Raw genomic sequence first — 26,958 nt, forward strand, 5'->3', positions numbered from 1 at the left:
CCTGGGATGGAGTCCTGCATCTCTGTGTCTCTCATGAATAAAATATTTTAATAAATAAAATTTTAAAAATAAAGCCTGACAGGAGTCCTCAGTAAGTGCTCATTATTATTGTATTTCTTTCACGGATAGAATCAGCAAGTTTAGGATGTATTGTGTATTAGGTATTGCACTGAGAGCTTTGTAAAAAGCTACTACTTTATTTTTTTATCAATAGATGAAATTAGATGAGTATTTATATGCGTATGTGTATATATGTGTGTATATATAGATCATAGATTATATATAATTATAAATTATAAATTTATAAATTAAATTATAAATTATAGGTTGGATAAAGAAAATGGAAAATTTTCTTCAAAGATTTTAAGATCACCCAAAGTTACTAAGGTGGAGGACAAGGCTTTAAGCCCCTATTTGACTCCCAAGATGGAATTCCTCACCATAACAGAATAACTGGCTACTTTTCTTTCTGGCTTGAACAGCTCTGTACCCCAGAACAGACAGGTTGTCCCCCAGTCATGGCCTCCAATGCTCAGTGCATGAACATGGAAGTTCTGCAGGAATGGGAGGACCCCAAAGCCTTGTCCTTGGGCAGCCAACACTTCTGGAAATAAGTACCATGCCAGCTGCGCTGAAGCAAGCTGTAGCCACCCTGCGAGGAGATAATTTCCTGTAGGCCCTGGTGCATCCCTGGGCCAGGGAAGCAATATGAGGCAGCAAACCCAGAAGGCCCCTCTCCTGGAACCTCCAGGGTCCACACCAGCTCTCCTGTAGCAGGGCCTTGCCTACTCCAAACCTGCTCTTCCAACAGCTGGACTAAAACTGGAAGTTCAGGAAGCTGAAACAGGAAGAAGGACCTGGAGGTGAGGGTGGCGAGGAGGTCACGGGGTGAGTCAGAGTCGGCGACGTGCTTGGACAAACGGCCCCCCTATCTCAGCGGCTCGTACAACAAAGCTTTACTTCTTATACCACAGGCCGCACAGTCAGTAGGGAGGAGGGGTGAGCAGGCGGCCCCCCCAGGCTCTTCCCATGTGCTTGCTCCCTTCCTCCCAGACGCCTGGGAGCTTTCTAGGCCTTGGAACTCTGTGCTGGATCTTGGGCATGTAGCCGGCCAGCAAGGCCCGAGGGAGCCAGAAGGGAGTATCTACCACACGGGAAATATTTTATTGCCAGACCCTAAAGAGGCACACGGCACTTCTACCCACAGGCCACTTGCCAAAATCTAACCAAACTGCAAGGGGTACTAAGAAACATAGTCAAGCTGCCGTGCGTGGAGGGAGCATACTTGTCGAAAACCTAAGATCCTCTTTTGCGGTTTCCATTTCTTTAGAAATGAGCCGTGTCCAAGTCATAGGACAGCGGGGACTGACCTGCCCGGCATGAATTCCCCTCGGCCCGGTCCAAGCCGCCCACCCTGGGAGTTCTCATGCACACACAGGCCAACCATTCAGTAGCCCCCCGAGCTCCTGTGGAGCGGGAGTCCAGGATGGGAATGGGGAGCGCCTGCATGTGCGTTCAAGGCCTGCGTGTACGTGCAAGGCCTGCTACACATGCAAGGCCTGCAGACTCGGGCACTCTGCAAAGTGGGGTTCCCCGAAGCAACCTCACAGTCACTCGCATGCCCCCTGGACTTCCTCAGCTCCCCCCAGCGTTGCAAACCCCCGAGGTGACTAGCCTCCTCAGCTGAGGGCTCTGGAGCCAACAAGACATGGGCCACCTCTAAAGGGCTACCGTTTTCCTGTGCCAATGCCACGACCGCTGGGGCGCCCGCACCCTACTATGAGTCCTGTGATTCAGCCAGCATTTGTTGAACACGACGGGGGCAGGCAACAGATTCCAAATAAAAAAGCAATTAGAAGAAAGCTCCCGCCCTGATAGAGCTTTCCATCTGTTGGGGGAGGCAGAAGGGGCCTCCAAGCCCAGAGACGGCACCCAAGCCAGGCCCTGGGGACCAGAGGCGGGTGTCCTGCTAACATAGCGCTGGAGCCGAGACCTGGGGCGTGCGAAGCAGCTACTCCCCCTGGACGGAGGGGGCAGGGGGGTGACCAACACACAGCGCCTGAGCAAAGGCGGCAATGACCAAGTGGTTCCATGAGGCTGGAGAAAGGAGTCTGAGCGGGAAGAGAAACCAAGTCAGTCCAGCCCAGGCAGGCAGACGCAGGTTGTCTCCAGGCACTTAGGTGCTACCCAAAGACTAAGGGGCAGCCCCAAAGGCCCTGCAGGAAGGAAACATGGTCAGGTTTGTGGGGAAGAAGAGCCGCCCCCTGTGACCACAGGGGCCAAGGGGAGAGCGCGAGGGCCAGAGGCAGGCCGTGTAGCAGGTGCTGGGGGCCCACACACCCCGAAGGCAACAGGATGGAGCGGGCCCGGCTGCATCCAGCACAAGCAGGAGCTCTGCATATGATGCCTCCACACACCAGAATGTTCTCTAAGGAACTCCTGAGGGTGCCGCCCGAGCAGGGGAAGGGCTATGTTCTGAGCACGAGCAGGCCCGAGCAGTTCACCGCACGACGCTGCACACAGCACCCCCAGGGGTGCAAGAACAAGCAGGCCACCTGCCTCGTGCCCCCGGAGGCCAGGCTGCCCGCTGCCAGCTCCCTGGCCGCCCTCCCACCACCGTTGTGGGGGTCCCCGCGGGAAGTGGCTGCCTCCACAGGCAAAAGTGAGGAAAGGGGTAACACAGTGAAGGAAGAAGAGTGGCCCTGGCATGCAAACTGCGGGGTGAGGAGGAGAAGACTGGGAGGCGCCACAGGCCTCCAGGAGGGCATCTCACAGACCCTGCCTCTGGCTTCCCACCCTCAACCCTGAGTAACCCCCGAGGGGCTGGCAAGGCTTGGGTAGACTTGGGCCATCTCAGCAGGCAGGCGGCACAAGCAGCTGCCCTGCAGGCAGGTCGGGTCTTGGAGGGGCGCTTGTACTCCAGGCAAATGCGCTGCGAACGGGTATTTGGGGGGACAGTCAGCCGCCTTGAATCTCCAGGCCCACTGTCCTTGAGTTCACCCTCAAGGCTGATTCTCCTCCTCCTCAACGAAGTCATACCGGATGAGTTCATCTACCCTCTCAATGCTTTTGTGTTTCCAGGGCAGTTGGGATGACAAGTGCCACTCCTGGTAGGTTCACATTTTGATCTTTTTCTTCTCAGAGGAAGGTGGGGACTCCTGCCCACTTTGGCACAATAATAGTCATCCTAACAACTTCTCATTCATAAAGGATTAGGATTATGAAATATTTTCATTTGTGCCAAATTTTTTTTTGGCTGAGTTTTTTTTTAATTCAATTTGCCAACGTATAACACCCAGTGTTCATCCCATTAAGTGCCAAATTCCTCATTTTCTTTTAGCTGAGTTTTTACATTTTTTAAATTCAATTTGCCAACGTATAACACCCAATGCTCATCAAGTGCCAAATTCCTCACTTTCGAAACAAACTATAATCGCATTTTAAAAAAATAAAAAAATTTTTAAAAATCGCATTTTTATTTCATCCTTCATCTAGTTATGCATGAAAGTTGTGTCTTTGTTCTGCTTATTATGGATTTTTTTTTTTAATTCTGTGGTATCCCAGTCAGGAAATGTGGCATGTGTCATTTTATACTCTTTGGAACATACTAAGATTTCCTTTTGGGCATACATGATCAACCCCTGTTGAATCCTTGATTTATCTCAGTCAGCTGAAATGCATCTTAGCACAGTTTCTAGGAGGAATGAGAAAGTGGCATCCTTTCTAAACCACTGCATTTCTAAAAGTGGTTTTTTATGGATTCACACACAAAAGACAATTTAGCTGAACATAGAAATCTTGGGTCACAACCTTCTTCATTTAAGCCTCTAGAGATGGCAGTTCTGGGTTGGAGGGGAATCTGAGGTGAGTGGATGTTTCCTCCTTTGTAGATACCTTGTTCCTCTGTTGAGATGCTTGCAGGCTTTTTTTTTTTTTTTTTTTTTTTTTTTTTAGCTCATCAAAATAGTGTCTTCTTTTCTCATCTTCTGTGGCAGCCCTAGTGGCTCTGAAAACACAAGGATACTTCAGAGGAGGCAAGACACCACGTAGTGGGGTTGGGGGACCCACGGCTGATATATCAAATTTACAAATGCACAGATTATAAACTGCTGAATGAGGAGGCACAAGCCACCCGCGCAGAGCCAGGAGGTAGCTCCTAGGATCTGAGCTCCCACTTTGGGGAAGTGAAACCCATAGGGTCGTTTTGATTAAAAACAGTTTCAACCTGCCTGCAAAAAGTAGTAGAGTCACAAGATTTCCTACTTACAGATCCCAGAAATGGACCGGGGCGGGGGGAGGGGGTGAAATTAGGTGCCATCCAATGAACTTCCAATAAGGAAGGGCACTCTTCCAACCCAGGTAATGGAGAAGAGAGAGAGAGAGAATGAGCGTGCAAGCACAGGGTAGCAAGTGCCTATTAGTTATGAGGTGGTTGGGCCAGAGATCACTAACTTTTCCCAGGCTTAAAAATCTGCTTATTTTAAAAGGTACCCCAGGAAACGTAAAGTGTGAACTTAAAGCAGGCATCCTGAACTCAAGTCCTTAAGATATGAATATCCAGACTCCGTGTGAACAGGGTTATCATCCTGCAAAATGCCTAGGTAGCAACTCAGAAAAACTAAAGTTATGTTTCCCATCACAGGGAGGCAAGCTCTGTGGCTTCTGGGAAATGTCCCCCATAGGGACGTGGGAGGACGATACTTTTCATGGCAACCTCCCAAGCTACACCAAGCATTAGCCATGAGCACAGTAACTCAAGCACACACTCCTGTGCACTCACTTCCCCTCGTGAGCACAGCTTTATTATAAATCAATAGGATTTCTGTAGCAAGGGCAAAAGTCACGTGTGTGGGACTGAGCAAAGAATAAGTTGAACCTTGAAAAGGATTTTCCTAGCTGTAGGGTATCTTCTCCTCCAGGCTTTTGTCTCAACAACAGATGCCAGTGTTCACACCCATGCCCTGCTTTCCTCTGAGTGCTGCCTCTGTCCGTGCCTGAATCTAGTGGGTCCTATGCCTCATAACAGAACTAGTGAGGCCCTGAGCCATTCTCCCCACCCCACATAGGTCTCATACTAAAACATTATGGGACTATACTCCAGGACCTGGAAAAGGTATCTCAAGAAAACTGTAAGAGAAGATGGCACAAAGCTGGTGGAAGTGGTCCTGCTAAAAATGGAATTGGCCTCAAGATGCTTACCAATAGAATCCTAATAGAGGTATGAGGATGTAAGAGCGGTAGGACACCTGCCTCATTTTCCAGAAGGAGATCTTGCAGAAGGACAGCCTCATAGGGAAAACCGGCCAAGCCCACCCGCCGTCAGCAGGTACCAGTCCCACCACTATTATGTGAATGAATGCTCCACAGGGCACTCCTGTACGAACACGTACGGCAGCCCCTTTGAGAGGACACCCCCAGCTCAAGACGGTGAGTTAGACCTGAAATTGCTAACTGGCATGTCTAGTCTGAAAAGGGTGAAATCCTTAAACTCTCATTTAATATCTATCATGGACTGAACATGTCCCCCTAAAATCTGTACGCTGAAATCTAATTTCCATCATCTGTGATGATGTGTAGAGGGGGAGCCCGTGAGAGGCAACTAAATCAAGGGTAGAGCCCCCTCTCCCACCCATGATGTGATTGGTGCCCTTATAAGGAGAACTTACCCCCTCCAGGCCTGCCTCTTGGGTGAAGAACCTTTCAAGGTGCCTGAAGTCTATCCCTTTTCCAGGGGACCCACACCTGCTGCTCACTCCCACTCCCATCTCCCCCCAGTGTTCTCTGCCCTTTGCCACACGAGGACACAGCAAGATAACAGCCGTCTATGAAACAGGAAGAAGGCCCTCTCCAGATGCAGAATCTACCAGTGACTTGATCCTGGACTCCCCAGCCAACTAGTGAGAAATAAATTGGCTGTTGAAGCCCCATAGTCTAAGGCATTTGTGGTATAGCAACCCAAACCCAAGACAATACCTCTTCTGAATTTTTCTCCCATATATCTGTGACCAGAAAGCACTGTTATGACATACTAGGACATGAGGTACTTCCCTAAAATTCATCTACTCCTAAGTGTTTCCAGAGATGCTAGACCTGAGAGATATTCATCAGTACGACGATGTAACTGTCAAAGGAGTTTCAGCTGGGAAAGCCTACGCCAAGAATTCAAAGCTCTGAAACAGCATAAAGAATACCACTGAACCTTATTTAGCCCAATGCTCCCCAAAGTATTTGGCCACAAAGAACCCTTTTCAAGTAATACTCATTAACATCCAAGACCCCAGAGCACACTTGGAAAAATACTGTGCTAAGAAAACCTTCCAGATCAAAGGATTTGTCACACGGCCTCCTTACCACACCCCCTCGGCGTGGTCCCAGCCAGAAATCAACAGAAGAGAAAGCAGAGTGTAACCTGTTTATTGAATTAGCTGGACTCAGGAGGGTGCCTTCTCACTGGGTCTCCTCTTAACCTGCTCAGACAAACCCAAGGAGTCTGTCCCTGAGTGAAATCCCAAGCAGGTTGCAGAGCTTTCTAGGTCATTCTCAGCTACTAACAGTGGTATCATGTTCGGAAGCAAAAAGAAAAAAAAAAAAAAAAAAAAAAACTGTCATCTTGAATACTATAACTTCAATCTCCTATTCAACTTAAAACTTCTCTCCCCAAACCACCACATCAGGGCTAAGAGAGCGAGCCCAAAATGGGAAAAGGGAAATTAGTCGTTCTTGACCTTTTTCTCAAGCATTGCCCCAGGCTCAACTGTTCTTCTCCCATGCACTGTACTGCACCTGGGTGCTGCTCTTTGTTGGGGAAGGGAGAAGAGCCATGGGAGAAGAATGTCAAAGTGCCTGATATGCCCGGTGCTATTTCCAGTCCTCTCTGGGTTTTTAAATGCCTTTAGTCCTAGAGAACATTCAAATAAGGACTCTTTTGTCCTATGGGGGCATCCCAGGGGTTTCTTCAAAGATCCCCTATGGCAGAGACATCCTGCCTGTACTCACTCACATGCATATTGCCTCTTCTAACTACTCAGTAGGACAGTGCTCTAAACCCCTGGCATCCAGCAGTCCATCAGAGAGAGGGTCATCTTACCCCCTCCAGGCCAACCTCCTGGGTGAGGAACCTTTCAAGGTGCCTGAAGTCTATCCCTTTTCCAAGGGACCCATTTCTGCTGCTCACTCCCACTCCCATCTCTCTGCACAGCCATCAGAGCCAACCCCAGGAAGTATCCCAGCTGAGGGCCTTTTCAGGTGTGGATTAGGTCTCTGTCTCCACATTCTTCAAAATCCAGGGAACACTTTTCATGCTCTCTTTGGGACTCTGCAGAGCTCCCCCTCCCTCTCAACTTGATGATAAAGAACTCACTTCACTCCCTCATGGGAATGGCCCATTCCCATGGCCCAGCTCATTGACATCTCTGTGTAGGTTGGATTCCCTGAATATAGACTCTGAAATGGGGATTTACACCAAGGAGTTTTATTGAGGAGCACATGCAAGAGTGACTCCTGTAAAGAAGGAAAGGGAGAAGCTGAACTTCCACAAGGTTGCATCAGCTCTCAGCTGATCTACCAGGGAGCTCTGAAGCCAGACTGGCCTTTCTCAGATTGCAGCAAAGGGTCATAAAATCCCTTTAAACCCCTGCACACTGGCTGGATATAGGCCGCCCCCAGGAAGTGTGTACAAACTTGGGCAAAGGTGACTTCCTCAAAGATTTCCCAGAAAAGGATGCTGTCATGGATCACAGGAGCCAGCTCTCCCAGCAGCTGGTGGCCTGAGAGCCCACATGCTGAGGGTGGGACTTGAGGTACTCTACAGCACAGGGCCTTCAGGCCCCAAATGTCAAAGACAGACCAGACCTACTTCACGTCCTCTTCAGAAATGAGCGCTTGCTATTTTGTGTTGATCTTGTTGTCATTTTCACTCATCAATGGGAACCTCAGGTATTTGTTAAAGCTGGGGAGCTAGTGGTGCGATCCCCAGGAGGGACAGCAATGAGTCCCTATTCTTTCCTGGCTCTGCTCATCACTGTCTGGGTTCAGCTCATGTCACCCACCAGTCTCAATTTCCCTAGCTATAAATCAAGACAGCAAAACCACTCTGCCTACCTCTCTTGACCACGGTGACCTACAGATGAGACATCTGATGCACATGAAAGGCTTCAGGATCTGCTACAGACACACTGAAACCTCTTCAAAGTATTCACATGATATTAATAGATTTGCTGAGCACTTTCTGCTCAAGCTCCATCAGCGTTTGGTGATCAACTCTCCTAGAAAATAGCATTCATGACAGAACTTCTGCAAAGTCAGTCTTCATCCCTGGGGAAGCCACCAGGCACCACCCTAAAGGTCATGGACAGACACTAAGGGCTGTGAGCCAGGGTAGGTCAGATGGCAAAGCAATATGTCACAGAGACTGAGGAGATGACCTGTACTTCTGGCTCTGCCATTCAGAGACATGTAAGTCACTCCCTATGCTGGAATCTGCTGCATCTATAAAATGAAAGCATTGTTCCAGGGCAGGACTTTCAAACTCTTTCAGTAACAGAACTCTGTTTTCAAGTAGAAATTTTTTTCAAACCCTAGTACATGAAAGTGTTAAACAGTCTCTTCTGATGTTTAAACACGGGCTGGTGATGAAAATCTCCAAATTTTGTAGTCTTAGGAGTCCTAATAATGCAATCACTCTGAAAATAGTTCCTGTGTGTCTACCATGTGCCAGGCATGGTCCTAGGCAGGATGTCCAGCAATGTGTGACAGGCAGGATATCCAGTACGATCCCTGCCCTCCAGGAATTCATGGTCAATTGGGTGGGCCAACTCATATGCAATCACAGTACAGAATGAGAAGTTGTCAGATAGGAGAATTTTAAGCACATCAGAGATTTTTAACCCAGGTTTGGCATTATGAGGAAGTCATGGTTTATATTCCAGGGAAACTGGGTGTAAAGCATGTGTTAGAATGACTGGTGACTGGATGTGAGGGTAATCTGGCTGTGACATCTGTCACCCAATTCATTGCCAAGGTTGAGTCCACTGATCTGGCTCACCAGACAGGGTCCTCCCTCCCTTACCACTCCATGAGCATCCCTCCTATTGCTATATGCGTGAAGAGGATGACCTTCCCAGTAGAGAAGGACTGCTCTTTGGTCAAGAGCATAAGAGTAGCTGCACTCTCCTGTTAGAACCTCCAAAACAAGCTCTCAAGGTCCATTTGTAGGAGGAAGTGGGGTTATCAAGCTTCCAAGACTCCAGAAACATCCAAATGAAGTGCTGCATGTGGCAGTCTGCCTTTCAGAAGGGAGGAAGGAGAGAAAAAGAATGACTAGCTACTGAAGAGAGAACTCTTCCTGGTAGAAAGCCTGGCTTTTCCAGAGGCTCAGAATAGAGAGACAGGCAGACAGGCAGACACACACTGACTTTTGAAGAACTGAATAAAGATTGGTTCCAATATAAAAGAAAGAATTGAAGGTAGGAGATGGAAGAAACAATTCAGCACTGCATAGACCACAAAAAGGTCACTCATGAAACACTAAGAAAATTGGGTTTTATCAAAAGTGCCATGAAAACCCAGTAATGGATTTTTAGCAAAGTTTAAGACTCACTAGTCTAGGTGACCCCTCAGAGTATCTCCAACACTAATGCTTCCAATAACAGATTTCATTAAGCCCAGCCAATAAAGTCTTGCACATTAATTAAGCCATTCAGCAAATATTTGCTAAATGTAATTAAAAGGTGATTATTTAAATCATAAAGACTTAGGGAAACATCCTTGGGGGGGGGGAAGATAAAGGTAAATCTATTGCTGGCAGAAAACCCAATTTATATTTTCAGCGGATATCATCACATCTCCAGGAGGAAAGAAAAGGAAGGGAGAAGATTCAGAAGGGTACAGACAAGGGGAAGGAGAAAGTGGCTGCCTAAAACAATATAGGTCAAGACTGGGATGCTTTGGGGCTAAGAAAAAAAGAATGAGAGGTCACGAAACACTGAGTGAGAAAGTTAATTGGGATGCTGAATCAGGGCAGCTAAGAAGGTGAGTGCTTCCTATCCAGGACCAGAGCCAGTTAGTAGGTGACTGAGACAGCCCCCCAAGGACTAGACCAGGGAATGTGGACCCCTAGAAGCTGAGCAGTATCCCAAATAGTCATTAAATCTCAAAAGAGACAAAAATCTTGTACTCAGAAGATGATCTATCAATCAAAGTGTCCCAACTTTGACTGACATCGTTGGCCTCTAGAAAACCTTACCTCTCAGTGTTTACACCCTCATAGAGTACTTTCCCTGACTCGGGCTTGGCCACGTGACTTGTGTTGGCCAATGTGACATTATCAGGGTTGATCCAGTAGGGGCCTATCCTCCTAGAATGCCCTCTTTAGGGGCACCTGGGTGGTTCAGTAGTTGAGCACCTGTCTTTGGCTCAAGTCGTGACCCCGGGGTCCTGGAATCAAGTCCCGCATCAGGCTCCCTGGGGGGAGCCTGCTTCTCCCTCTGTCTCTCATGAATAAATAAATAAAATCTTCGAAAAAAAAAAAATTTCCCTCTTGAAACCCAGCTGCCATGCTGTCAAAAAAATCCAGCCTACCTTGTTGGAGAAAAGGGCCACGTAGAAAAGCTCTGAGGGATGACACCACATGGAGAAAGAGGCTTCAGGGAAAGACCCTAGATGCCCAGTTGAATGCAGCCACATGAGTCACCCCAGTCAACATTGCACAGAGCAGGAACACAGCTTCAGCAACTCCCAGAATCATGAAACACCACAAATTGTTGCCACTTTAAGTCACCAAATTTTCGAGTGGTTTGTCACATAAGCAATACTACTAGAAAGAAATGGAAAGTAAGGAAGCAGGGAAGATTGAAACATGAAGAACATACCTAGAAGTTCTAACGTCAGTAAAAGTTCCAGGAGGACAATGAAGAATGACAGGGATGAAGTAATAAGAATTTCTCAGGATTGACAAAACATATTCAGACAACAGATTCTCACCAAGACGCACACCTAGAACACAACGGTGACAGTTCAGGACACCAAGGATACATATAAAATCCACAAAAACTTCTGCAAAGTGTTTCAAACATCCCCAGGGTAGAATGAAAATGAGAGCAGCATTAAACTTCTGGTTGAAAACACTTGACACAAAAAACAAATTCTTCAAAATTCTGAGGAAAATTACTTTGAACCTAAAATCCTATATCCAGCCAAATTCATATACAGAGGAAAACAAAATATAAATATGTATGGATATATAAGGATTCATAGATTTATCTCACTGAACCCCTTTGAAAGGATTGAATATATACACACACAAAAAATAAGACAACATGAGATAGAAGAAATAAAGGAGAAGAAATCACTAAATCTTGTAGTTAAATATAAGCAACCATTAATTCCAATTTTTTTTTAATCAAGAAATTACTATCTGGAACCAAAATGCCAGACAATCTCAAAATAAACTGTGGTGTTATGAAGGAGAAGAGAGAAATAAAAGACTAGGGGTGGGGGATACGGATTCCAAAGGACAAAACCCCCAAAGAGGAAAAACAAAGAATGCTTAATCAATTCAGGAGAATTAGAGGAGAGCAAGAGAAAGACTGAGAGACAGAAAAAGCAAGATAAGGTGGCAAGAATGAGTTTAAACTTCAGAAATCATAATAGCTGTGACTGCCTTTCCTTCCTCTATTAAACTCATTAGTAGGGTTTCAAAAAAAAAAACAATCTAGTTACAGATGTTGCTAATGGGACACACAAAGGATAGAAAAACAGACACAGAGAATGTTGCCATCAGGCAAATGCTAATGACTTTATCAGCTTGGGGGGCTGTGCCCAATGATGCGGTAGGAAGTGGCACTGCAGTGTCAACCACTCTCAGCATTGGACCCTACCATGGCTCTTGTCACAACACCTGGGTGTATAAACCAAAAAATCAGTAGGTATGGTGTCAAAATTGAGGAGACACATGGCGTTATTTCTACTCAACTTGGAGTATCCTAAGGGAGGTGAAGCATGCTAAAACAAAAAACACCACCAGAACAAAACAAAAAACCCAGAACACCTCCATGCAGCTGGTCACAACATCTTTCCGGCTTCTCCAGACAAAGGGAAGCATCATGATAAGGACCATGAAAGGGGGCTGCTGAGAGTTCCTCCCTCAGCATCCACCGGATGCGTGGGCCACACAGCTTGGAGCTCTGACAGGAATTGGGGGCTTGTCTGAGAAGATCATCAGTGGTCAGGGAGGCCTCTTCACAGCCCAGCCGGGGTCCCCACATCAGTGTTGGCAGTTCACGGCCTGAGATCAGGAGGTGGAAACAGAGCTTTATGACAAATCTGGTCTGAGAACATTTCCTTTGGCTCTCATGGTTTTTTGGGGTTTTTTGTTAAGTTTTGAATTAATTGCCAATATTTGAAACTTAGAAAATCCTACTTTAAATATGAGCATCTCTGGCTTTTGAGAAGTTGGGAGATCTGGCCACACTGGGCCAACGTTCCCACAAGGTAGCCATCAGTTCAGTTCAGGGAGAAGATGGCCCCCTCAAAGCGTGAATGCACTCCCCCATCTGCCCTTGTCCCTGACTCCAGGGGGTCTCATAGCCAGGCCTGACAGCTGCTGTGTGACAGATCGTCTCCAGTCTGTGAGCCCAGAATCCAAACCCAAGGATTCCAAAGAGCCCCAGCCTTGGGTGTCTCATGGAGACAACATGGACTCTCCAAGTAGGAAGGGGTCATGGCTATGCTCTAGCCCAAGTTCCATCATTTACCAATGAGGAGACAGAGGCCCGAGGAGAGAAGGGAGTCTGCAAGGTCACACCAAGTGTGGCACCAACAAGAGACAGAGTCCGGGTCTTCCCACTATAGCTCCATGTTCGCTCCCCCTTTGACTTAGCAACTTCCTCAGCTTGTCAGCCAGGCTTTTCAGGGAAAACAGCCTACTTGCTCCAAGTTTTTTTTTATCACAACTGGAATTGTGATAAAATTGTTAGGATGCATACGGTGGATCTGCTTACTTCCTTTTCTTTCCCCCAAATGAGGAGAGAAATCTACTTCGGGTGCTATTAGTAATCTTTAAAATGGCCCTGTTTCACTGTTGGCCAAGGAGTGGAGAAGTTGGAAGCCTTGAGCACTGCTGGTAGGAACGTAAAATGGTGCAGCCATTCTGGAAAGCAGCATGAGGGTCCCCAAAAGTTAAAATGAGAATTACTGTATGATCCAGGAATTCCACTCCAGGGTATATACCCTTTGAAAGCAGGGACCTTAGCAGGTATGTGTACACCCATGTCCATAGTGGCATCATTCACAAAGGTCAAAAGAAGAAGCAACCCAAGTGTCCATGGACATGTGAATGGATAAGCAAAACAGCGTCTAGAACATACACACAATGGAATATTATTCAACTTCAAAAATGAAGGAAATTCTGACCTGTGCTTCAACACAGATGAACCTTGAAGATGTTATGCTAAGAGAATAAATCACAAAAGGACAAATATTCTATGATTCCACTTAGAGGAGGTACTCAGATTAGTCATATTCACACAGGAAGTAGAGTGACGGCTGCCAGGGGCTGCAGGGAGGGGGCTGTGGGGTGCCTGTTGAATCAGTAGACAATGTCACTTCTGCAAAATGGAAACGTTCCTTTGGGAGCAGGAGGGAAGCATTGTCTGGTGAGGTTAGAGCAGAGACCCTAGAGACAGGCTGCTCGGCTTCAAAGTCCACCTCCCCTCCAGACACTCTGCACTCAGACAACTTGCTTAACCTTTCTGGGCCTTAGATACAGAACAGAGACCCTGCAGACACAAAACAGGACTAGCAGGTACCTCTTGTTGGGAGGATTACAGGAGTTAGAAGTGCTTAGAAGAACAGCAGCCCATAGTAAGAACCATACACAGTTGGACCGTGAACAACACAGGGGTTAGGGCTGCTGAACCCCATGCAGCTGAAAATCCATGCAAAACTTTTGATTTCCCAATATCCTAACTCCTAGCAGCCTACTGTTAACCAGAAGCCTTGCCAATAACAGTTAACACATTTTAGAATATGTTGTGTGGATTATATACTGAATTTTTAAAGTGAGCTAAAAAAAAAAAAAAAAAAAAAAAAGGAAATACTAAGAGAAAAGGCATCAACAATACAGTATTTATCAGGAAAAAAAATCCACATGTAAGTGGACCTGTGCTGTTCAATTCCATGTTGATCAAGCGTCCATTGTGCGTTAGCATTTATTATTGATATGACAATCGTTGTTTTGTTGTTAGAGATTTCTGATGCACTTTCCCTGAAACAGAGCGCTCTCTACAGAGAGGAACAGAACTGTTTTTACTCTCTTATGCCTAAAATCCTGACTCTGCGCCTCAAAACCTATTTGCCACATATGCAGAAACACGTCTATTAAAGGAAATAGGGTGTTATGACACGTTGTTGTGATGATGGCCTTGATGACATTCTCTGCAACCATCAGCTCAACCTCAGAAGGCATCAGCTCATACTCAGAAGGGACAAGAAGGTTCCACATAAATGTCTCCCGAGAACTTAGCTTAGGAAGGCTGATCCCCCATCTGGCTGCTGCTCTTCTCATTTCTATCTTCCAAGCCTACCTGCCTCCAGGTGTCCATCTGCCATCATGAGCGGACAGCGTTTGTCACACTCCCTCCCTGCTCCTAGGGAAGGGTACGCGCATCCTTTCCTAGACAACCTTGAAACCACTTAGCCCTTTTCTCAAAGATGAGCTAGGCACTGATGATGGCCACCGAGCTCCCCAGGCCATTCCTGCTGCCGCCCACTTACCCCCCCACGTGCTGCCTTCTCCCCCGACTTCCATCAGCTTAGCAGCCAGCTCTGTGCCTGACTGAATAAGCACGCAGCCAAGGCAGCTGTGCTGACCTTCCATCATGTCAGATCTCTGATTTTCAAAGACACACACACAGAAGACATGATTAACCCCCTGTTCCTGGAAGACAGGGTTGGAGAACCAAATTATTAGGCCCACTATTCACCCCTAAAATGAACAGATTTCCCTGCAGTGACCTATAGATGTCAAGTGGCTATTCTTTCCACAGCTCTGCAGATAAGAAGGCAGAAATACAGAGCACAGCCCAGCCTGGCCTGCTCCCCTCGTGATATGGGCCTACGAAGGTAGGCAGGCAAAATCTGTCTCAGCCCTGTGAGTAATCCCAGGTGAGTCCTGTCTTTCTGCTCTCAGCCCAGTCTTATTCAAATTAAAAAGCCTCGGAGAGCAAGAATCTGTCCACTGCAGAAATGCCAGGCCGACCAAGAAGCAGCCAAAGAAATTTACCCCTTCCACATCCAGAGTGTCTAGGGGGTACAAACGTAATAAAATCTCTAACCCAGCTCACAGATTGACTTGCAAATGTGCCCTGTCACAGCTCTGCACATTCCCCCCGGAATTCAGAGCTATTTCTTTGTGCTCCTGCTGAGTGCTTGCTCAGATATTGGCTCTATTCCCTGGGTTCCCAGTCAGACCCAGGCAGCCGTGCTGCGATGTCTCTGCCTCAACAGGGACGCAAAGCAGGTTCACGGCCACCTGCCGTTGATCATGCCCAAAAGCGGATAGCCACGTTGCCATCCTCCACATGAAGGAGATGCCCCCAATCCAGCCTGATGTTCAACCTCTGGTTCCTCCTGCCGGAGTCTGCAGGGTTGGGGTAGGATGGAAGTAGATTTTCTCCCACTCATCAGTTTAACAGAAGTCAATCTGCTTCTCAGAAGAGTAGTTCAAGCACATGTAGGACCACCTCCAGATGGTGTCTTTCCCAGTCCCAAATCCAGGAGAAGCACTTTGCCAGGAATCTCCCTCCAGTGTCTTTACTATTTCTAGAGATCTGAAATTGTACCATTGAACTCAAGAAGCCCACTCTGGCCACGGCGAAGAGACAGTGGTACTTCTTCCAATGCCCCATCGCTCTTTCTCTGATCACGTGCAAAATAACCACAAGGAAACACAAGTAAACAGAAATGAAGACATTGACCACAAAAAAGCTTTACTTAGAAACAATGATGATCAAAAAAGGCAGGAAAAATGCTGAAGGAAGCCCAGTACCTGACATGGATCTCCCACCAAAAAACAAGATTAAAAAAGTTATATATAACTACATATTATTCGGTAATAAGGAACTAAGAAAGGTATTATAAACATAAAACTAAAAGAACAAGAATTAGAAGCAATAGAGCTACAGAAAATCAAGTTAGTGGACTAGAATTTCAACTCAAAATAGATTATGAGGAAAAAAGAAAATAAAATATAACAAGTATCAAGAGGAACACTTGAATTCTTGAATAACTAAATTATTATATAGGTCAGCTGGAACAGAAGCAATATTGAAAGTTATAGTTAGGGCAGCCCGGGTGGCTCAGCGGTTTAGCGCCGCCTTCAGCCCAGGGTGTGATCCTGGAGACCCAGGATCGAGTCCCACGTCAGGCTCCCTGCATGGAGCCTGCTTCTCCTTCTGCCTGGGTCTGTTTCTCCCCCCTACCCTCATGAATAAATAAAATCTTTTAAAAATTTTTTTAAAAAGACATAATTAAACAAAATGCCTAAGAAATTAGAATATTGAAAATTAAAGTGATTTACTGGATTCTGGAAAAAATTATGATGCAGAAGTCAGCACCAAGATGTATCATAGAATTATTAGGTCCTCCTCTATTAAAAACAAATGAGTGAGCCAAGGTTATAATATCCAGCCAGATTTTCATTTATATGTGACAGTGACTAAGGTATTCTCGACATAAAAATGTTCATAACATGAGAGGCTATTCTTAGTAATCATAGAAACTAATATCCACTGAGCATCTCTATCTGCCCCAAACTGTGCCAGTCATTACTCCATGATGCATCATGTACTAACCCCATTCGATCCTCACTATCTATGATATCTATTATGATCACCACCACCCCAACTTACAAGGGATAAAACTGGGACCCGGAGAGGTTAAATAATCTCCCAGATAGGATACTGCAGGTTAGTGACAGAGCCAGGACTGAAGCCAGTCATCATACTCAAATCCCAAGCTTTGAACCACTGTCCAGTGCAGAATGTAAAGATGCACAAAATCTACCACCACTGTGGTTGTTAGGGATTGAGATGGCAATCAGACGCAGGTGACCTAATAGGCTCTCACCTAACGCTAAACTGACTTAAGTTATTAAAGGGCACAGGACAAGAAATGCAGCAGATGCTCCTCTTCAACTCCTAAGAAAGCCCAACAGCTACCTTAACATCTTGCTTACATGAGACGGTTACCACCGCCCCAGACCACAGCCAAAGTTGCATGGGAGGCACCTCAGCACAGATGCTGCAGCCTCAGTTTCTCACCAACCTTCCTAGTTGCATAGGCCTGAGGCCTGCATGCCAACTCAAGGGTTCCCTGGGCTAGAGGCAGACCTTCATAGGGGATGTAGCAGCTACAACAGCCCGCATTTACCCTGGATGGGTGGTTTTTTTAAGATTTTATTTATTCATGAGACAGAGAGAAAAAGGCAGAGACACAGGGAGAGGGAGAAGCAGGCTCCCCATGGGAAGCCCAAGGTGGGACTCGATCCCAGGACCCCAGATCACGACCTGAGCCCAAGGCAGATGCTCCACCACTGAGCCAACCAGGCGCCCTAGCGCCAGTTAAGAGAATCAAACTGGGAAAAGATGAGTCCAGAGGTCATGCTCCCAGGCAGGCACAGATCAGCCCAGGCCAAAGAAGCACTCTTTCCTTACAGCTCTGTAACTTTGCTGTAAGGAAATTTGGAGCTTCTTGTAGAACATATTTTTGTTCCACATCCTCACCTCATACAAATACATCTCTCACTTCAAATGTAAAAGTAAGTCTTACAGAAAAGGAACAAGAGGAAGAGTCAGGTGTCCATTCTGATTACACAGACCAAACCCTTTCTCTAGGTAGTACACTTCGAATGTCACCAGGGAGGTCTGGGGAGGAGTTTTGTTTGTTGTGTTCCGCAGCCACCTAGAGAGAGATCAGACCCAGATGGGCTGAGGTTCTTGAGTCATTAGGCCAGCAGGAGAGAACAAAGCAAGCTACAATGGAAACCAGCAGGCCCAGTGCAGGGACTCGCCAGGAGACTAGTTCTGATTTGGGGAAGCAAAACGCATACAAAAAAAAAAAAAAAAAAAAAAAAAAAGAAAGAAAAAGATCTTCCAGACACTACAAAGGCCTCCCTGAAAACTTAAGTGACAAGATGTGTTCTGAGAAAGTCAACAAGAGCTAATCAAAGGCTGACAGGTTTCTAACAGGATCTCTGTGTGTTTATTTCAAAGATGGTCTTTGAAGGTGTTTCAGAAGTCAAGGACACTTCCAGGGAGAGTCAACACAAAGTTACCCGGAGTAAAAAAGAACAGACACAAAAAGGCCTCTTTTGTCTTGCCAGAGGTAACCGGGAAAGAACAGCATGAGATGTGCTTAGGGCACAACCCACTGCTACTGGCCTGTAAGCTTCTAGGGCAACCCCTCTCTCCAAGGGATGATCTAGGATCAAGTACCACTATGTGGGCTTTCTGCCTAAATATTTCCACAGGGATGGCTGACTGGGTGAATCAACAGCATGCACTCACTCAGAAGCCCCGCGTGTCAAGCAAAGATACACGCTATCACGTCATCCTTCATAGCTGAAGTCAGCAAACTGGCCCACGGGCCACGTCCAGGCCTTCCCCCGTTTTAGTCGAGAGATACTGGAATACAGTAAAGACTGGCCTCACGAGCATGTGGTGTGTGCAGTCCTTGAGGGCCCCACACTTAGGAGGGCCCCACATTTGGTTTAATGTGCTGTTGACTTTTTGAAATTCTTGATTTTCCAACAAGGAGCTTTAGGTTTCCATTGCGTACTGGGCCATACATACAACACAGTGGGGCTGGGGCTGGGGGTCCTGAACATGGCTGTTTACCAATGGTCTGTGGCGGCTTTCATACCAAAGTGGCAGAGTTGAAGAGTTGCAATAGCTACAAATGTTTATCATCTAGCCCCTTGCAGAACGTTTGCTGCTCCTGCTTCATATGATACTAGGTTGTGGTGCACGGGTTATACAGAGTACAGGTAGGAGCACGGTCGTGCTTCCTGTAATGGGGAGACCGCAGGCTTGGATTACGAAGAACTCCAGGAAACAAATGGAGAGTTGCTAGAGGGGAGATGGGGGTGGAAAGGGTAACTGGGTGATGGGCATGAAGGAGGGCACTTTGATGTAATGAGCACTGGATATTATATGCAACTGATGAATCACTAAATCCTACCTCTGAAACTTATATTTAAAAAAAAAAAAAAAAAAAAAAAAAAAAAAAAAAAAAAAAGACCCAGAGGTAAGCCTAGCTCTGCCTTTGGTAGGCCTGTTGGTTTACCTCATTTCTCACCCTGAATTTCCTCACCATTATTTAAAATTTGTGTCCTATATTACTAACCAGAGTTTAAGTGTTCTTCATAATTCTTATTTTTTGTGTAAGGATCTTATACTTCTATAAAGATAAAAGATGATGTCATAAAAACTTATAAACTAGTCACCAAGTATGCAAAACAAGAAACCCCATCTGATGGCTAGCCGTTTGACACATCTTTAGGAAAATCTACAGACTCCGTGTGTCTTGGAACATCCTTCAGGGAGAAGGGGAACTAATTTATTAGCTGACTGCTTACCATCTTTGGTTGAACGTTCTTGTTGGTTAAAGCTACCTCTGGGAGTCATTAGCTTTCTTGGTCCCAAGTTGTGTGACTCCACCCTCTGAGCAGTCACCTCTGTAGTTCAGGTTGGACCTGCCAATGGAGCTGCCATGGCAATATGGGAAGAACACTGAAGCCCAGCCTTTGCCTCTAGGGGCAGAGCTCAACTGGGACCTTAGGAAACAAGGTGCCAAATACAATTCACAATAGTAAGTCTTCCAATCCATTAAAATATGATGTTTTCTGTTTATTTGTGCAGAAATAAATTTCTTATAAATTATTTATAAATATTAATATTTTAATACATTAATATTTAATAAGTAAAATTATTTTTAATTAAATTTTTAATAAATTAAATTTATTTCCTTTAGTTTTATTAGTTTTTGTAGTTCTAGTTTTGTAGTTTATTAGTTTTATAGTTTTGTAATTTTGTAGTTTTTGTAGTTTTATTAGTTTTGTAGTTGCATTATTTTTAGTTTTCAGTATAGAAGTCTTTTACCTTGGATTCAGTTTACTCTTGTTTTAATCTTTTTGATGCTATTGTAAATGGGATTGTTCTCTTAATTTCCTTTTTGGATGGTTCTTTACCAGTGTATAGTAACACAACTCATTTTTGTATCCTGAAATTTGAATTTACAAATATTTTAGGCTCTGCAGGCCTTATGTAAATCTACTTGATACATCACATTAACAGAATGAAGGCTAAAAAACCTACGAGCTTCTTCATACAGAAAAAAAAAAAAAAACACCTGACAAAATTCAAAATTCAACACCCAATCATGTAAATAACACTCAACAAACTAGGTACAGAATATACCTCAATATAAAAAGGCTATATATGGCAACCCCACAGCTATCATCATACTCAATGGTGAAAAACAAAGTTTTTCCCTTATGATAAGGCAAGAATGCCTACTCTCACTTCTACTCAACATAATACTGCAAGTTCTACCCAGAGCGATTAGGCAAGAAAATAAAAGAATCCAAATCAGAAGGGAAGAAGCAAAATGATCTATTAACAGATGACATAATCTTATATGGAGAAACCCTAATTGACTTTGTATAAAACCACGAAGAGATAACATCTAAAATTTTGACAGTTGGAATATCAAAAACCCACTTTATATTTCATCCTCTAATTAAAAAAGAACAGTTATTTATTTTTTTTTTAATCATGAGAGACAGACATAGGCAGAGGGAAAAGCAGGCTCCCCTTGTGGGAAGCCCGATGCAGGATTCAATCCCAGGACCCCGGGATCACACCCTGAGCCAAAGGCAAGTCGCTCAACCACTGAGCCACCAGGTGCTCCAAGAAAAGTTTTGTAAGTTCCCTTTAGTGACATCTTGATACTCTTTCTCTGCTTAAAGTATTAAAATGTTTCTTGCAGTCCTAGTAGAAAAACAGTCTGATTTTAATACAAAACTGCCTGCAACTAGATCTGCTCACCAATAGGGGATTGAGATCCAAGTGACCACAGAGTATTTCGGAAACACACACAACCACACACTTTCCCAGGATGGATGCTGTGGTGCATGCCCTCCCCACACCTACCACCATACCTGTTCCCTGTGTATACTGTGCCTAGGAACCAGAAAAGTAGGAGTTGGACTTGGGCCAAATTGAAGCAAGATAACCAAGTTTACTGGGGCTTCTGGAAGCAGAAATTTGTATAGGAGGAAATGCTGAGGGGAAAAGTAACTATATGGGGTGTTTTTACTAAAGAATAAAGTTCTAGGGTGGCTTTAGTATGTGACTGAAGCACCTGTTCGAAGGGTGGATCCCTAGGGTTTCCATCCAAGACAGCCAGCTCATTCTGCTGAGAACTTAAGCTCAAGGAGTCTTTAATTTTGACTATTATTCAAGAAACAAAGTTTGCATTATAGCAGGGCAAAGTTTCATCCTAAATGTTAATTCTACCTGGAACCCATCCACATTCCCCTCTTCCATGATATTAAGAGCTTGGGAATGAAACAATATAAGGCAGGAGTCAGCATACTTTTTCTATAAAGGACCAGATAGTATCTTAGGCTTTGCAGGTTATAAAGGTCTTGGTTGAAATTACTCACGTCTGTCCTTGGGGCATGAAAACAGCCATAGCTAATATGTAAATGAATGAGAATGACCGTGGCCCGATAAAACAAAACTTTGCTTCCAAAAATAGGGAGCTGCCAAGATTTGGCCCATGGGACATGGTCTGCTGACCCTTGATATAAGGCAAGTGAGCAGCCTCACAAATCTTAGTGCAGCCCTCGTGGGAGGCCTGAGTATCCTAGCCTTAATTGTGAATGTGACATTTCTCATCCAGAAGAGGTGCTACCTAATAGATCCTGCCCCTGGGTGGTTCTGAGTCCCGTCTCCTCTTTTCCTATACAAATTCCTTGTGCTATCAATCTGCACTCATCAAGCAAAAGGGTGCTGACCCCGGGCTAAGAGCTACCCCATTTCTGAAGATGGGTTAGTCAAGCCTGCTCTGGTCCAGCAGCCACCTCTCCCATTTCCAGCAATGACTGATAACAGGAGGGAGCCTTTGTTTGCACAAAGAGAGCTGGCTCAGCAAGCTCGGGAGAAAATGATTTTCTCTTTCGGTAGGAAAAAAAAAAAAAAAAAAAAGGTTAAAAATGCCAATGTTCTGTTTGCACTATCATTATTCTATTAATCCTGACCTTGAAAACTGAAAATCAACTACCGTATAATCATAGCATAATTGTCTGGTAATATCTGTCCTTGAAACTGGAACACTGGAAATCCGTTCTCTGAGCTGGAATTCACACAGTAATTAATCTTAAACTCATGGAACAACACAGACATGGCAAAATGTATGTTCCTTAGTCAACCCTGGATAAAGACATTGTGCATTATTGAAGGGTCTGATGTACTTGAGCCACACAAGGTTTACAGTGAAGGAAAGTAAATATGTACTTTTCAGATGTGTTTATTACAGGCAACATTTCCTGACAGCTATAAAGCTGGTGAGGCTGGACTTAGATAGAAGCCCTGTTTTATCTACTTTGGACACCAAACTAATCTAATAGGTATCTAGGAGCCAATCAGATAATTAGTTCTCTGTAACAATGCTGAAAGGCTTTATGGAGACAAGAAACAGTACGAGTTCCCCAAGACAGGACTTACATACACAGTTGACTTGAACAGAAGGGCTGACAAGAGCTCCTCAGTGCTGTCTTGTTCCAGAAACTCAGTGTGTTTAAAGGAGGATCTTAAAAGGGGAGGAGGAGGAAAGGGATATGTCCAGCCAGCAAAGTGGCACAGCAAGGGATAGGGAGCTCGAAGACCCCAAACAAAGACACTCAAGTACAGAAAGTTGAGTCTGAAGGTCGTAGGTCGGGGTTTCTCTGTTGTTCATATATGTGTAAGCCACCCAGGGGGCTTGCTTAGCCATGTGCAGATTCGGATTCAGTAGGCCTGGGGTAGAGGCCAAGATACCGTGTTTCTCATGAGCACCTGGGGACACACCTTGTACACCTGAGTAGCAAGGGTGTAAGCCTTCAGCAGTTACAGTTGGAAAGGGATGGGCAGAGGTTAGAAGCCAGCCCTGAGAGATCACCCCATCCCAACTCCTCATTACACGGGTGAGGAAATGGAAGCCAGGGAGGTTAAGTGATTTGCCCAGGGTTATGTTAATGAGAAAGCCATGGGACTTCCATTTCAGGGCATTTTACTGCTCTATTAAATCTCTACGAAGGATTCCCGAAGAGTTGGAGGTGTTTAAGTTTTTGGAAGAATTTCTTTTATTTATCCAGATCGTGAAAAGATATTTCCAAATTTCTTTTTTTAATGACAATTTCACAGTAGTCCTATAACTGTTCACTTATTCCCAAGCCCAGGACTGTGCTAGGAAGGAAAGAGATCATCTTCACAATGGATCATTAACTTCCTCTATTTTGAGTAATTTCATACACAAAGATTCTTTAATTTCAATTAATCTGAACAACCATGATCTTAAGAACTGGGTTGTCTGAAAATATGACAGATTTTTAGTCTGGAAAAAAAATTTAGCAAAATTCATGGACTTTGGGGGAAAAGAAAGGAATTTCCTGGGGAAGAAAACTGCACAATTATTTACTTTATCACCATGTTATCTAGGAAACTTTCCAAGTCAACAGTTGTAATCATGGTCCCACAGCTAGTCTAACCAAACCAATTTCCTAGTCTCCTTCTAACTTTTATTCCAAGTTGCATATCCCTACAAACCTTTAAGTCTGAAATATTACAACATCTTAAGCATCATCTCTGGGAAAGGGCAATGTTACGTTTCTGAGCTTTTGTTCCACTTTTCCCTGGACCCAGAAAGAGGGGCAATTGTTCTGTTCAAAGACTCCTCGGGCAACCAAAGGTCCAGGAATCCAAGCTCAGCTAACGCTCACGTTCAGTTTACTGAGTGGTCTGCCTCTCTGGCCAAACAGAACCTTGGGTGGAGGACCGAGGAGAAGTGAAGCTTCATCCTGAGTCCCAGCATTCCGCTTGTCTGACCAGGTGGGCCAGGGAGACCTTCCACCACAGAGCCTCACCAACTCTTCATAAGGGTATTTCATTAACATTTCCTGACGTCCCCTCTGGGGTTTTGCACTCAGGTATCTGCCTGGAAGCCAGTTCCAGAATTTTTTGATGGGGGCTCTGTTGCTGGCTCCCCCTCTGAATGGTCAGACTAGGGACTTTGTAGCCATACATTTAAATAGCTTATTTAGCTGTGCATGTTCCACATTAATTGCTCCCACCTTCAATTGGATTTGTGCTTCATAATTTTCTCCTTACACAAATAATACAGATAAAATTTGATGGGCCTGGTGGGCCGTGGGCTGGAAGACACAGAGACTTGATGCTGATACATGCAGAGGAAACGGGTGCCACAGACCATGGCTGGTGGGGCTCTCTGTTCCAGAGCAGAGTGCCTGGTCTGGCTAGCTCTCCCATTCCTGCCTCTTCCTTTCCACCTCCCCCAAATTTTGTCAGTGGGATACAGGAGAACCTACCAAGCAAAAGGTAACCCTCCAGAAGCTTGCTTAATGATTCCTGTTGGGGGGCACAAGGTAACTATTTTCGATTACTTTCTCTTTATGTTCCCTGACCCTCAACAAACGGTTGAAGACACCATCAGGGCATTTCACCAGCTTTGGGATTTTGGCTCTCTGCATGCACTGTAAGCATTCTTAGAAGAGTTAGCCAGGAAGAGTATTTTCCATTGAGAGGACTTGCATAAAACAGAAGTTTGTATTTAGCAGAAAACATTTTTCTCCTTCGTGCCATGTTCTAGTTCTACAAAGTTTTAGAGTTTCTATTCTGCTCTGTGTCTGGCCGGCCAGCCCATATCTGTCTGCCTCGCTCACCACATCTATTCACCAGACAGGTGCAGAGGGACTCCCCAAGAGAACATTCTGGCCAGGACACGGTCAGTGTTCTAATCACCAGTGGCAATGCCAGGCACCAAGGAATGTAAATCATCATCAGGGGCGAGGCCACATAATGGCTTTGGGCATTCAGCTTGGACTTATAAGCTGCTGTTGGCAGTTTTTATGAATACTAAGTAATTATGACTGGAGGACAATGCTGAAATTTATCAACACTAAGCTTTGGCCTGATACCACCATCACACTGCATTAGAGAAAGCTCTGGCTTGTCACTCAGCCTGAGCTCCAAACACCTCCTTGCTGCCACTCGCGGACCTCAGATGCCAATGAGCTTTGCTTGCATCTGTTAGCATAGAGAATTCAAGGACAACACAGAGGCCTGAGTGGCAGTGTCCTGGTGAACCCAGAAGGTCGGTGTGAAAGAAGGGAGATCTCTACTGGCATCGCCTTGGGATAAACTGGGTCTTCATCCTATGTTATCATTGCTAGAGAAGGCAGTGCCACCAACATAAAATGTTCCTAAACTCTCTCCCCCCTCAACAAACCCATCCCTTTGCCTGTGTTCTTCACCTTAGTAAAGGTCCCCACCATCCCTCAGTTGTCTAAACTAGAAAACGAGGCTGTTCCCAGCACTTCCCTCTTTCCCTAATCCCAGCATCTATTCAATAACCAAGTTCCACCCATTCAATATCCACAGTGTCACCTGAACATAGTCTCATCACAGACCCCTAACTAAGGTACTCAGCTGGGCTAGTAGAACATCTTCACCTGAGGCCTCCTACTCTTTAGCCCCTGCTCATTCCCATTCAGCTCAATCCACCCTCCACATATCCTTAGTTTTCACCCTAAAATAAAAACCTGCCCAGGGCACTCCTCTTATTTAAAACTTCTAAAGGTTCCCATAAGCTACAGAATAAAATTCAGACTCTTTAGCATTGTTATCCTGAAAGTTTTTGGCCTTCGAACCCACCACCCATGTTTTCGTTTTGTTTTGTTTGTTTGTTTTTATTTTCACTTCCTATTACCTCCACATCCCCATGCTATGTAAACCAAACTCCTCTTTCCCAACCAAGTCAAACCCTTTCATACCTTCTGCCTGAAGTGCCATTTCTCCTGCCTTGTCACCATGGAAAAATCATACAAACTCCAGATTTGCTCAAAGATAACATCTTCTGTAAGACTTTCTCTGACGCCCTTTACTTATCATGATATAATTATTTTTCTGGTGTTATCAGCAGTATTTCACATGCCTATTATCTAAGAGCACAGTGGATCTTCCTGGTCTCTGAATTTCTAGCTCCCAGCATATATTCTTTACGCACTGATATTCAGAAAAAGAAGGACAAGAGTCCGTTAGTGCATTGCTGAGAAAGATCATACAGAAAGCACCAATTTTATCCTTTATGTGGGTGGATATCCCATAATACTCAAGAGTCCAAGCTTTTGGGGGAAATGGATGTCGTGGACATATAAGCTCTTAGGATAGCAAATGGAACTTCCAACAAACTGGGCAACTGCTCCATATGCACTAAAGCCCAGTATTTTATTAGAAAATCACTTTTGCCACTCAAATCCAAGGCTCTCAGCCAACTCCAAGCCCAGATGGATAAAAGGCCACTGGCATGATGCTACCCATCCCCAACATGCCCAGACACTCCTGTTGTGCATCTGGGTCAAAGTTAGGCTGCTAGAAGATAATCACAGCAATATAAATATAGCTCCAAAACTTCCTATCGGGCAGAGCTGGGTAGAAGAGGGTAAAGTAGAACCTGGAGTCCATGAGGGACAGGAAACAAACTTGGAAGAAAGCCAACACACACTTGTTTTTTCCTTCAGTGTTTATCCACAAAGACAATACTAAAAGGTTAAGATAGAGGTTGGAGTGTACTCTTTTGCTGGAGAATGACAATTTTAATGCCTGTGGTTAAAGTGCCAAT

The sequence above is a fragment of the Canis lupus genome, chromosome 4 (genome assembly GCF_003254725.2).
Source record: "Canis lupus dingo isolate Sandy chromosome 4, ASM325472v2, whole genome shotgun sequence".
NCBI lineage: Eukaryota > Metazoa > Chordata > Mammalia > Carnivora > Canidae > Canis > Canis lupus.